Source organism: Vidua chalybeata, chromosome 5, assembly GCF_026979565.1.
Source record: "Vidua chalybeata isolate OUT-0048 chromosome 5, bVidCha1 merged haplotype, whole genome shotgun sequence".
NCBI lineage: Eukaryota > Metazoa > Chordata > Aves > Passeriformes > Viduidae > Vidua > Vidua chalybeata.
In genome coordinates this window covers 488,277-502,215 of record NC_071534.1, presented here as the reverse complement: position 1 = coordinate 502,215, position 13,939 = coordinate 488,277, and the positions used below count along the sequence as shown (strand labels likewise).

The following is a 13,939-nucleotide window of genomic DNA, read 5'->3' as shown; positions in this document are numbered from 1 at the left end:
TCGGGATGATGCTGTACTCCTCTGTTAGGCCATGTGCTTGCTTTAGTAATTAGCTTGAAGATCTGCAGGAATGAATAAATGAGGGCTCTGGCTTTGTGAGAATGCCACAGGTAAGCACTTGGAGTGATGCCTTGGACCAAAATGGACACTTGCAAAGTATCTGCTTCCAAGGGGTGTGCCAGCAGGATCCACAGCAAGCGCCTGAACCCTGCAGCAGTTCCTGGGGAGTGGCTGGGATGCTCCCCAGCAGCACCATCCAGGCACTTGTGGAAGGCTCAGACACACAGGACAGCAATTAAAGATTAGGAGGAAAGAGTTTTTGAGGAGTTCTCCACCCAAGAAGTCAAAACTTGGCCTAGCAGTCCTTTTCCCAATGACTTTTGAAGTGTTGTAGTTCAGCCAGGTTTCACAAGAGAAAGGCCAGGAGGCAGCCTATCCACACAAGAGCTGCTGACATATAGCAGTTGTACTTTAATTTACATGCAAGATGATTTTCCACGCACAGGCAAGCTTTTCCAAGCCATGAACAGCATAGGAAGGACTTGAAAAATCAGTGAAATATTTGCAAGAACCCTCAGATAGAAGACTTTGGAGAGATGAGAAGCTCTCTCTTTAGGAGCCTCCACTCTACAATTCAGGAACTTAAGCTAAGCCTCCTTGTTTTTAGCTATTGCAAGCATGGGGATTTCAGTCTTAACTTCTTTCTTGTATGGTTGGGTCTGCTGCCCATATCAGTTTGAGATCACTTCCCTCACTGCATCTAAACAGCTCCCTGGGGCAGAAGTTTCAACCTACACCAAGAAAAGCTTTGATGACTCCAGTAGGTTGTGCCTCAGGCTGCATTAAAGAAAAGAAGAATTCAGCACAAAAGTCGTCCTAGAAATATACCCAGCTGCATTGAGCAATGGCAGGGCACTTCCCAGCTGCTGCACAATTTAACAGCCCAATCCAAAATAGCCTCCTGATTCGTGTTTCACTAGGAATAATTTCAGTGGCATGTGAGTTTTCTTCCCTTTCATTGCCAGCTTGATTTCCAGGAACGTTTTTCTTTTTCTCCAGCACACAGCTCTCTGTCTCTGAGAGACAGAGGTTTATCTGATGGTAGCTTGCACTGGGCCTGCTGCTTTTCTGCTTTCCCAAAGTCACAGTCCTGGTCTTATCTGCCCAAGCAATAAATATCTTTGTACGTTGAACTTTATCTGCTTAAAAAGGCAGTACATTGTTTGCCCCTTTTCTGGCCAGACCATGCTCATGGCTTTAGAGCAGTGAATTATTCAGCTCTTCTTGCCACTCCTCTTGGGCTAAACCCTGAAGAATGGGAGGGAAGGGAATTCAGAGAATGGGGTGGAATAACAAAATTCCTGCTTGAGCTCTGATCCCGATGGCAAAGGCAGAGCAGGAGTTGCTGCCTTGACTGCTCGTGCTCCAGCAGCAGGTGGGGCAGACAGAGAGGAGCAGAGCAGTGCTGGGCTTTACTGTCCCCCCTGGGGCTGCATCACATCTGCCCTGGGTGGATGAGCAGGAGGTGCCTCAGCCCTCCCAGGTGCTCTTCCATCTAAAGATAAAGCCTCCAGGGCAGGACAGTACTTGTGAGTAGAGTTTAAAGACCATATCTCTTGCTCTATATGAAACCAAAACAGTAAAGAAGGGATTTAAGACTAGTTTAAAAAATAACCATTGCTTCTGTAAAAAAGGTCAGCCAAGCTTTCAGCTTTGGCTGAGCTCGGCTGGAGCTGAAGGGTTAAGGGTTCACCCCACCCAGAGCAGAGTCATTTGTGAGACCACAAGGCTCATCTTTAACTCCTGGGGAGGCTGGGCCAGGATGCATCAGGAAAGTTTAAAATGCCATCTAAATTTGCTTCCTCTTTTAAAAGCAGTAGAGAAGCAAGAGTTATAGGCTATTCTTGCAGTCTCTAAACAGCTTCTAAAGGTACATTTGTGAAAGCATTGCTGCAGCTTCCAAGTGCTATTTATATTTCTAAAACTCTTCTGCTTTGTCAGCATCAGTCTATCTGCAGTGATAATCCATTTATAGCAGCAGCAATAGCATTACACACAAGCTCCAGATGAAACTGAGGCATGGCCAGGGAAACTAAAGACCAAAATTTTCAACAGCTGCTTGGAGACTGAAAGAGAAAGACAGTCTGCAAAAAAAATTCTAGAAATGCCCTAGTGTAAGAGAAATCTCCAGGTGTAGCAACAACAAACCAAATAACGAAACCAATGAAAACAGACAAACAAACAAACAAGAACCAAGCAAACAAAAACCCACAACAAACCAGTTTTGGGGAAAGAGCACCTTTTGAATCAGGAGAATTTAATTAATTCCAGATAGAGTCCATCCCCACACACAAGTGAATCAGTATGGCTGGGTGGGTGCACTTGGAGAGCTACAGACTGGGGAGTGACAAGAGACTTGGTGGGCAGGAATGGATGGGATTACACTGGGAAAGGGCATCCTTTCAGCCCAACCATTTAAACACTGCTGGGCATCATGCTGGCTCCCTGTTCTGCCAGGCACACTAATAGTGCTGAAAAGGTTAGCAAAGCAAAATGTAAAGCACAGTGAAGCAAGGAATGTAAACCATCCTCTTGGACTGGTTCCCTGGTCACTGCCTCTGCTTTCATTGTGAGCAATTGGAGGTTTGTTGACTTGTTAAACTGCAGAGTCCCAGGGCTGTGTTTCTCTGCTCTCCTGCGATGTCAGTGTGAGCAGCTAGGCAAAGGCAGATGACTGCAGTCACTGCAGGGCACTCTGCAGGGCAGTAAGGAGAAAGAAATCTATACTGTTCCAGAGTGGAAGTGTTTATGTGCTCCCTGCTCACTCTGAAAAGAGCACAGGGTGAAACTGAGGAAGTGTCCTTAAAACAAAGCATTAGAAGGAAAACTTAGCCACGAGAGGTTTATCACGCTGGCCTGAGAAAATAATAGAAGCTAACATCATCATAATTGCAAACTTCCTTTGAGCTGAATGATCTTTGAGCCCCTGACACTGCTATCCACTCTGGTGGTGTGTATCTACCACGCTTCAGGATGGAGGGGAGGATCCTTGAAGGGAAAGATCCCCTTGCAAAACTGCCGTGGGATCTTTAAAGTCCCCCTGGAACAAACAGGAACTTGGTGTTTTCAGCCTCATGTAAAAGGAATGAAGAAAATCCCATCACTAAGGTCACTTCAAAGTGGATAAACCACTGCATGAGATAATGACTGAAAGAGCCCTGAATATATGGCTTGTTATATTTCTTATCTGTGCAATTTCTATGGACAAGAGAATCTCACATAGATATCACCTCAGACTTTTGGGGTGTAACTCATTATTCAGCATGGAGAAATGTAGAAAAGCTCCCTCTTAATGCAGACTTTTAACCAAGTACAGCTAATTACTCAGCTGAGAGCAGAAGAGCACTCCCTTTAGCTCTTGCACTCTGGGGAGGCAGGGCCAGGTCTCCTGGCAGCTGTGATGAACATCATAAACTAAGTTATGTTAATCCTCCAAGTTTCAGACTTGAGATAAGTCAGAGGTTTTACAGCACCCATTATCTACTACTGTGGCTTTTATTTTGTTTGAAGCCATGCAATGTTTATTAGCTGAATGCCCTTAAGCATTGAGAATGAAAGCAGAAATTTACCATTTAAATTTAGATCATGCTTCCCCCCTGTCACACACACACATAATTTTTAAAGTTTACTCTGAACAGTTCCCAGGATTGTGTGTCCAGATTCCAAGCAGAAGGCTAATAATAACCCCTACATTATTACAGGCACCAAATGGGTGCTCATAAAACCATAGTTGCAGCCAGAGATAGGAGATGATAGTTGTTTATCAAAACAATGAATTCATTTAAATTCATTTAGTGCTGTCACTAGCACTGGGAACCAAGCAGAGCACTCTGTAGTGCACTGACTGGACCACTTAGCAGTATTTATCTTTGCCCATTTTAAATGGTCTTGTAGGAAATCACTGCTTCCAGGATCTGGGATTAATTATCTTCCTCCTGACAGGAGTTGTATGGGATGAGCAGTGATGTGAGCCCTGGCAGATCACCAGTTAGGCTTCACACATAAACAGGCTTTGGTCACTGGTGATTTATGAAGAGTTGCTCTCCACCCACACCCGTTCTTCCAACCTGCTCCACAAAAGTGATGCAGGGGTGATATTCTGAGATGCCATCAGGTGCTACCAATTCCATCTCCCCTAGGGTCGCTTTTCTGCCTCCAGGAGCAATCACCTCTAGAACACATTAGGAAACCTTTGTTCAGACTGAGCTTGTGCCTTCAGCTAACCATTTCTACACTTTGAAACAAATTTATTTTTACTGTGAGAGAGATGTGGTCCACAGTGTTTGCCTTCCATTTCACTCCAGTTGTTGGTCATTCTATCCTTCTCTTATCATCCTGCAGCATTGCAAACCCTACTGTGGAAATACCTCTTAAAGAGCTTCTCTGCTTATCCTGCTGCGTCTTAACTCTCCAGGCATAATGGCAAAGCTCTTTGCTCTTAAAAAAAATTAAATTGCTGGTACAAACAAAAGTTCAAGATTCCAGGTGGCTAGCAAATAACAGGAGCAGGTGTCTTTACAACACAGAGAAAAGGAGGGAGGGTAAAAAAAAAAAGGCATAGTTAAAATATGAGAATAATAGCTGATTTTGAAAAAGATGGGTCCCCCTAAATATTGTGTTGTGCACTGTGGTAAAAAGAAGTCACATTTATCAAGGCTTATGTCATCAGACTCATAAAAAGGAGGATCATTAAAAATCTGTGAGTCAGTCTTCAGTGTATTTTGTTACCTTAATTCCTCATCTTCCTGGGACACAGGCACCTTCCAGGCATGAGTCCACCAACTGATTCAATCATCAGTCATCAATCAATAGGGCTGGTGCAAGCTTCTGGTGCTCACCTAAGCTCCACTGTCAAAGAAAGATGGAAATGGCACAGGACATGTGATCGTTCAAGATCTTCCTGAATGTCCTGCTCTAGCTGGATTGGAATTGCAATGCAAAGCTTTTCCAGGTGGTCTGAGATTTCCATGGAGCCAAACCCAGAAAGCCAAGGTGTGCATGCAAAAAAACTCAAGTTTATCACAGGAAAAGCCAGATTAAAAACAAAGCTTGTTTTTAACTTGACGCAGGCTGTAGTCTCATTTGATATTGTATACAGATATAACTGAAAATAACAAAATTATTATAGTCAGGCTGAGGAGAAGAGGGTGACAGCTAGTCTGTGTTTCTGACCACACAGAAACACCCAGTGCTGTCTACCAACAGGAAACACAGAGTCCTGCATCTCTTTATGACATTTCTAGTCACCATTTGTGCTGATCCTTACAGACTTAGTGAAACTGTGGCAGAGCAAGGCTCTCTAACAAAAGTACTTTTTGTGGTGTGAAGATTACAAGTACAGGCAGTGATCCAGCATTAATGCCAGTGGCTTTACTCACTCAGTGTGCCAACTGCCCTCCCATTCAAACTGACTCACTAGAGCCTGATAAAACTGTATTTTTAAAGTGTTTTTACTTACTCTAAGCTGGAAATAGTAAGTTGTGCCTTTCCAGAATGACTTTGTCATTACCAGAACATACCACGTCAAACAAAATGTCTTTTGCTCCTGGCCAGAGCAGCAGAAGGGAAGATGTTGAAACACCAGCCCTCAGAACTCTCAAGTCCTAACCCCAGCAGGAGGCAGATTGGTTCCTTGAGTTCCTTAGGAACAGCCTCCCCCTCGGGCAGGGCTGGGATTTCCAGCCAGGTTGCTGCTGGATGCTCTGACAGAACAGCTGGGCCCTGCTGACCAGTCCCTGCCCTGGCCAAGGTCTCACAAAAAACTCTCTTTAAACTCTATTGGAAAAAATTCTTCATCTCCTTCGTGCATGAGACCGTGCCCCCTCTCCTACTCCCTGGGAAAGCGTGCACTAAGAGGGCAACTTCACTTCTCTCCCCTTTCTTCCAGTTCTTCCTACCCATCTCTTGGCTTCTGAGCATGGGGGAGGGAGGGAAGAGAGCAGGGATCAGACCTAAAGAAAAAACAAACAAACAAACAAAACAAAAAAAAAAAAAACTCACAAAAAAAAAAAAGCAAACCCAAAACAAAACAAACAAACAAACAACAACAAAAAAAAAACACCCCAGCAGCTATATCACCACCAATACCAAAAAATCACCACAAAACAAAAATCCCCACCTCAGCACTGGCCATGTGTTTGTGGCCACTCTTTCCGGTGCTCAGCTCTGTTCCTCCTTTGCCCTGGCAGGGGGTGAGGCAGCAGCTCCACACCATCCTAGGAGCAGCTCGAGGACCTCCAAAATATCCAAAATGACCTTTTCCTTCAGGAGTGTCAATTCATGTTGGCTACACCTTGTTTCGGGCTCAGCTCTGAGAGAGTAAGATCAATTTGGAACCCTTTTGGCACCCAGGATTGAGCTGGAGCCAAGGAGCTGCTGCAGGCTACAGCAAAGTGTGCCTCTGCCTTCCCCTGTAACAGTGACTCCTGGATAAAAGGATCCAGTTCATCCCCCAGATTTGCCCAGCGGGATACAAAACAGCAGTGAATAAAAGAATAATCGAGGCTAGTAAAGCTGTGTTTGTTTGTTTTAAATATGCAATTCCTAAATTGCAAGTTCTTTGAAGACAAACGGTGAGGTGTTGAGTCATTTCCTTTGAGAATCCAAAAAACCTAACTTCCTTGCAAAATATGGCCTTTCTGTTCAAAATACATTTACCAACAAAAATTCATTCTTGCAAAAATTCCTTGACAATGACCAGATCATCCTGCCATTGAAAGCATTACCGAATTCCCTCCTGTGTCTCCTTTCTTTCTTTTTCCTTCTTAAAGACGACAAACTAATTTGACCATAAAAAGAGAGTGGGATGTTTTCTAAATTCAACACTGGAAGAAATGTAAGGAAAGGAAAATACAGAAAAGTTACAGCCACTGAAAATTTTGACATCTTGCCATTGTCTTATTGAAGTACTGGATTTTTAAAGAAAAAAAGTTTTCCACCTCTTCTTTCTTTCTTTTTTTTCCTCTCAGATATATCGAATTCTTTTAACTTTCATCTTGAGACGGAGGGTTGGGTTAGTGTCAAAGTTCAGTACTGAGAACCCTGTTCTGCTCTCCTCTGCCCAGGGTCTTTCAAAAGAGCATGGAGATCCAAACCTTACCTCTGTCAGTTTTCCAGAGAAGCCTAAAAGGTATTTGAATGTGATTTTGCCCCTAAGATTTTCCCTACAACACCATCACAAATATACTCTGTCTCAGAAACACAAACATCTGGAGTGTTACCACTAACTGTGCTCTGGAAAACCATATGTGTTGAGTTTTAACTTTTTTTTGTTAGGGTTGGGATTAAATGTGTGAGATGGTATTTCTTGTTTGGAATCTGATGTTTATTAGTTTTTTATCTCTATTATAGTTGTTTTTTTTAAGGGTGAGTTTTACAGTACTTTAACAAATTTTAAAATGGTCTTGTGTTTTTCTCTTTATAAAGTTTTTTAAGAGTAAATTGTCTAATTAAGAAATTACACTTAAATTATTTTTACTTTTAACAATAACTAACTACTTGTGATTCGTAATGTGGATTCTTTTATCTAATTACAAAATACTACTTAAATTTATGAAGAAGAAAGTGGAGAAGGATTAGCTTCTGTTTTAAACTTTTTAACTTGTTTTATATATTACCATATTTTAAAACTTTAAACTCTACGTTTTCTACTATGGGATATCACACACTTCTATTTAAACTACACACTTATAATCTTAGTTTTAGCATTCAGTTTTGGAAGCTTTCTCCATGGCCTCAGGTCAAATGCAGTGTTCTCTTGGGGGTCAGTACTTGTCAGCACAGAAATTTTTATCTTATTTTATATATATTACTGTTATTTATATATATTACTATTTTATATGTATTACAATTTTTATATATATTACTATTTATATATATATTACTATTTTATCTTGTTTTATATATATTACCATATTTTAAAATTTTAAACTCTAAGCTTTCTACTATGGGATATTACACAATTCTATTCAAACTACACACTTATAATCTTAGTTTTATCATTCAGTTTTGGAAGCTTTCTCCACGGCCTCAGGTCAATGCAGAGTTCTCTTGGGGGTCAGTGCCTGCCAGCACAGAAAGTCTGAAATTCTCAGCATCCAGGGTTCCAGCACATACGTGTTAGTAATGGCACACCAGAAAGTTTAGGTTTCACAAATGGGGTGGCAGAACAAGTTACACAATGAAGTCAGGAGAGAGAAATGATGCGAGTGTGGATATTACCCTAAAATGATCAAAAGCATTAGATACACCAGTCTGATAGCTTATCTTCCACCTGTGGAATAAACAACCTTTTACTGAAGTTGTATGTTATGGAACGGGGTAACTCAATGTAAATTAAGCCTCCTGCTTGAGTTCCATATGCAGCAACCTTTGTAAAAAAATGCCTTGAGCACTGAGAGCACTGGGGAGAACATTACAACAAAAAATCCTCCTGTTCAGTGAGGATGGGATGAAAGACTACTAATCAATAAACAAATCAGGGTCAACTATCCAGAGGAGCATACAAAGAAGTCCAGTCTCCTGTTAAGACAGTTGAGATGAATATGTAAATACAATGTGCCATGGCCTTCCAGAACTTCAGATGAACTCCTTGGAACAGGTTATTTTCCCCCAAGCACTTTCCACTCAGAAGTTCCTAAAATCCCATATTTCCCAGAGAAGCAAAATGCAATTACATCTGAGACAGATGGAAATTGCCACTAACAAAAGTACTCCCCAAAACCTTGTAGCAGAAATTGAAAAGCGACAGTGGCATGAAATACACTGACATTTGGTCAGGCTGGAATGTGAATAACCTGATGGAGACTGGAAAAAAGCAGAGCTGAGCAGGAGTGTGGTCTTTGTCTCTTCCACAGTAGGATACTCTTTCCAGAAAAATTGTGAAAAGAAGGTCAGTTATTGACATAGAATTGGACAACCTGGTGAATTATTATCTGAAACAGCCTTTGGAGTCCTACTGCATTCACATTCTGCATGTAAAATATTATTCACTGTGAAGATAAATCCAATATACAGCACTTACTATTGTACATTTGAAAGCTTATTAGTGGTTTTGAAATACTTGAACGTAGAATGGTGGTTTCAACCATCATCCTGCAGTGGGAATTGAGATATTTGAGACAGGTATTCCAGTCCTTTTATATTTCACCAGAACAAAAAGTCATTTGAACTGTTCTTGGTGCTCAGATTTGAATCTACAGAACTGAAGCCCTTTCCATCACCACTGAAGAAAAAGGCTTGCATTACACAGTGAAATCTCCTGAAAGGCAAAAGCGACACATTTCATCCCACAGCTGTTCAATCCTGCTCTGTATTTGCTATTGCACTGTATATATACACCTGTATATACACACACACTGTTGCATATAAATTGCTAAGTGGTATATATAAGAATATATACATTTGGTATTTATACTTAATTGATCTTTATATATTAAAATATACATACGTTTTAACTTACCCTGGCAGTCAGTGGAGGACCTCCCTGTGCTGTTAAAGAAAAATGATCATAAACAGGAATTTTTCTGAACAGCTCACTGCTTAAGACAGTGACTTAAAAATGCCTAAAACATGCAGAGTTTGAGCAAGGCAGTCTAAAAAAAAAAAACATTTTTATGCTTCATTGATTTCTCCCTTATTTTTCTCACTGATCTTGCTTTGCTCCATGAGATTTACTCATGGAAAAGTCTAGTTTACTGCAGCGGGTCCCAACATCAGAAGTGACCATGGTGAGCAAACAGAGAGAGGAGGCAGAGAAGTGCTGCTGTTGCTGTCTCACCCAGCTCTCACATTGCCTCATCAAGGAACTGCCAGAGATCCCATCAGAGCTGGGTCAGACCCAGGCCCATGGATGCAGAGCAAGGCAATGGGTGCAAGTTTACATCCCTGCTGGATCAGAAAAGGACTCTGCATTATAACTTCACCCTTTCCCCCACTCACAGCCATCCCCAGATGACCTGCACCTCCAGAAGCAAATGAAATTCTTATGGCTTTGCCTTTAAAGCAAGCCATTATTTCCTGAAGGGGGATGTAGAGCTGTTGAAGGAGGCAGAACATCACCTGCCAGGATCCAGCAGCACTGCCATCCTGCAGGCTGGAACTCACCCCATCTTCCAGGGGGGTGAAATTCCAACACCTAAAGGGCCTCTCAGAAGGTGAATGGGGGATGAACCCTCTAACAAAAATATATCTTTTAAGAAATAGTGCAATACTTCGTTTCTGAAAGTGCCTTTTGATCATTGTAACCTTTGCTTTTAACCACTCTGGCGTCTCCTGCCAAGTGTGGTTTACTGATGACACATCATCGTGGCACCAGGAATGGACTTGTTGATAAGTTAAATAATGGGACTACTTTCAGACCATTTTTATAGCTAAAAATTCTCATGGCATAAAAGAGTCATCATACAGTTATTTCACTGTGGAAAACTGTTATTTTTCTTAGAATAACTTTGAACTCTAACATTTTTTGAAGGCGGTTGTTTTTCAAATAAAACCCCGCTTCCTTTCTGCCCCAAAAAACTCCGCTTGTATTAGCTGGAACCATACCAAATCCACAAAGATATGTGTTCAGACAGATTGTAAATTTAGCTAGAGCATTTATATGTTACTAAATCCAAACAAAGATCTAAAGCAAGATGCAAAATATCTCACACACACACACACAAAAAAGTTCCAAAATATATGGAATGGGATTTTTAAAGCTGAGCTGGGAGTCAGCTACACAAGTTCGAAACAAATTGATTAATTATGTGGTTGATAATCTTGGTTTATATGCCATGCTAAATCCTGGTGTAACTTCATTGTCTTCAGTGGAGTTGCACTGCAAATGTATTTGACAGAGAGTCATGATTCTTCTCCAAGAATAACTCCTAAGGCAGAAGTTTTAAACATGAGTGAATGAAAATCCTGTGCCAAGTTTGACCCTAATTTATCCCCTGTACAGAACAGCTGACTTGGAAGCGCGGGTGTCAGCAAAGGCAGAAGGAGACATGAGTCTGTTCTTCCTTTGCTGGGACGTTGCATCAATTCCCTCTGGTGATGGTCACGTCTCCGAGCAGCACAGCGGGAATCCACAAGGCAGCTTGTGGGAGATTCTTTCCTGCCAAGCCTGCAAGTTCTTGTATTTCACAAGCTGTAAGTGTTCAGGGAAGAGCCTGGACTAGTCTCAGTGGAGAGCCATGAAATTCACTCCTATTAACTACTGCATCAGTCTGAACCTTGGCTGCTTCAAAATGAATTTGAGGATGAGCACTGGAAATGGCCGTTTTAATATGAATATTTGAATTAGTCACTTAATTTAATCAGAAAATAATGTGTTTCAGACAGTCTCAATGTTATTTTGAATCAAAACCCAGCATTTGGGTGGGTTTTCTTTAGTCTGTTGGGGTTTTTTTTGGCTCATTATTAGCGTTAAACATGTCTAAAGTAAAACTGTCACAACTTTGAGGGAAGTAATGCCCATCTCAACTCCTCTTTTATGCAACATTACTAAGGACATGGGGGGGATTTTATTATTTTGCCCAAAGCATCATTTAAGCCAGCAGCAGCAATCTGACTGCCCCAGCTCTAGGTCTAGCGAATTGCTGAAGTCCTCACTCCTGATCCTTCTGCTGGCAGAGTTATTTTAACAGCAAAGTGATGTAATCTGGCAGTGAGTGAGCTCAACATAAACAGCGTGGCTCCACAGCAATACCCCTGCTCCAGGGGATCATTGCTGGGACAGGAGGCACCAGCCAGCAAGTTGGTCTCCAGACTGACAGCCCAAAGCACTTGGATGCCCTGCCCAGCTCTTCCCTCATCACCTATTTTCAGCCAAATCAGGCAGCAAAGTCCCATACGTTGTTTTAATACCCCACTGGACGTCAGAGGCCCATCTGCTGAGCACCCCTAATGAGGCAAAAGTGAAGACATTTCCCATCCAACATAGTCTGCAATACTTACAAACAGAACAGGCTCTGGATCAAGAGCCTCTCACGCTCCCCATCTGTGAAATGCAGCTAGCTGCTAATCTTCAGCCTCATAAAAATGTGCAGAAGTGAAAAGCTTTACAGGATGTGCTGTGACCACTGCCATGAAAGAGAGCAGCAGCATTTTGAAGGAATTGACTGGGTCAGAAGCAGAGAGGCTGAGCAGAGCCAGCCTTGGAGGAGCAGCAGTCCTGCACAGCCCCAGGGTGCCCCAAAACTGACACAGAGCACATGGTTCTGGAGCTGGTAGTTCCCCACTCACTGGGGCTGTGATAAGGGGGTATTTTCTTCCCTTCACTGGGCCCAAAGAAAAGGAAAGTACTTATAAAAATACTTCATTGGCAACAGTGCTTAGCAAGGGGCTCACTGTGCTTTCTGTGCCCACCACTGAGGTCTGCCAGCAGTGAGACTGATTGCATGGCAGTCACCTCCCACCTTCTTTCTTTAGTTCTGCACCCTCCTAAACATGTAATTATTTGTGTATCTGCGTGTGCTGGAGATAAATACAGCCCAGCTTCCCCCTTCTCAGCAGAGCTTACACCTAGGATCTCTAATTCCTCCCCTCTGCAGCACTGCACACCTGCACCATTTCATCCCGTGTACACAACTGTGGGTTATGTACCCTGGGCTTTTATGTGACCTGGGTTTCTCCTGCCAGGCTCATCTCAGCACCTCCAGCCCAGTTCTACTTCTGCTCCTCATGGCTTGTCACCTTCTAATCTCTTCTATTTGGGCACCTCCAAAATCAGCTCTTCTCCCTCTTCCCCTTCAGGACTCTCTCTGTGACCTGGCTTAGTCGTGCTTGATAGACTTCCAGTCCCCTCCACCATTTCTACTCTCCTCTGCAGGAATTTCCATCTACAAGTACAAGGTTATCATAAACAGGGGGACCATGCTTAAGATAAAAAGAGTTGGACAGATTCTTCTGCCTTTTCCCTCTCTTCATTAGCTTCTCCAGGTCCAGGCACAGGCTCTGCCACACAGGTAGCCCATCACTGCTTCTCCTTCAGAGTATGGCTGGCAAAGAATACATTTTTTACATCTGTTTGATTTTTAAATCTGTTTTAAGTCATTGTAAATCTGTTTAATTTTTTAAAAAAACCTGGTTTTAAAGCTATCCTTGACAAAGAAGGTAGTAAGAGAGAATCTATTACTAGCAATTAGAGAAGAATCATGACCAAACTTTCAAAACAACAAGATGCTTGAACTATTCCAGCTATGATAAAAGGTGCAGAAAAAAAAGTCCTGGTGTAACATCACCATGGATGGGAAATCAGCTACATAGAGGTCATCTTGTTTTGTTGTGGCATTCATGTTAAGGGCCATGACTTGAAAAGTTATTTTGACTGAGAATTGCCACATCTACTCTGAGGAACAAGGATAGCATGTCAGCAAAGCCTAAGCAAAAAAATCAAAGTAGGATTTCCTAAGGAAAATAGAAACTTAACACCAGCTTCAAATTGCTTCTTGTGTGGTGATCTCATTTCCTTAGGATCAGCTTCTTATTATCCCTCCAAGTATGAGGAGGTATATTAATCTTAAAATTAATATTCTGATTGTCTGATTAAGGAAATCTTAATTCATTAGATTTATTCTGCAGACTCTTGCCTTATCCTACTGTTGGGCATAGAAGTCTGGGGTGGAGGGCATTCTCCTGGCTTCAGTTTTGAAAAGGATCAGAACTGGGTTTTACTGTCCACCTGCAACCAAAGAAGAAGGAACAATCATAGGGGTCTGATGACAAGGAAAAGTTTTCCTGTGCCTATAATTGCTGCACTCGTAGCTTGTGCAGTGATATCTCTGGCTTCATTTGCAGAAAGGATTTTGGATGGTTTGCAGTGGTAAATGATTCATTTACATCACTAGAAATTCAAAGCCCTGCTTGGTTTTAAATTCAAGAATAATCAAAGTCT

General features: G+C 42.0%; 1 protein-coding gene across 3 annotated transcripts in view; it reads left to right on the top strand.

Moving 5' to 3' along the window:
• The window catches only part of RERG (RAS like estrogen regulated growth inhibitor), a 94,188-nt gene that overhangs the window by 60,939 nt on the left and 19,310 nt on the right, over positions 1-13,939 (top strand). The gene's annotated exons all lie outside the window — the stretch shown is intronic.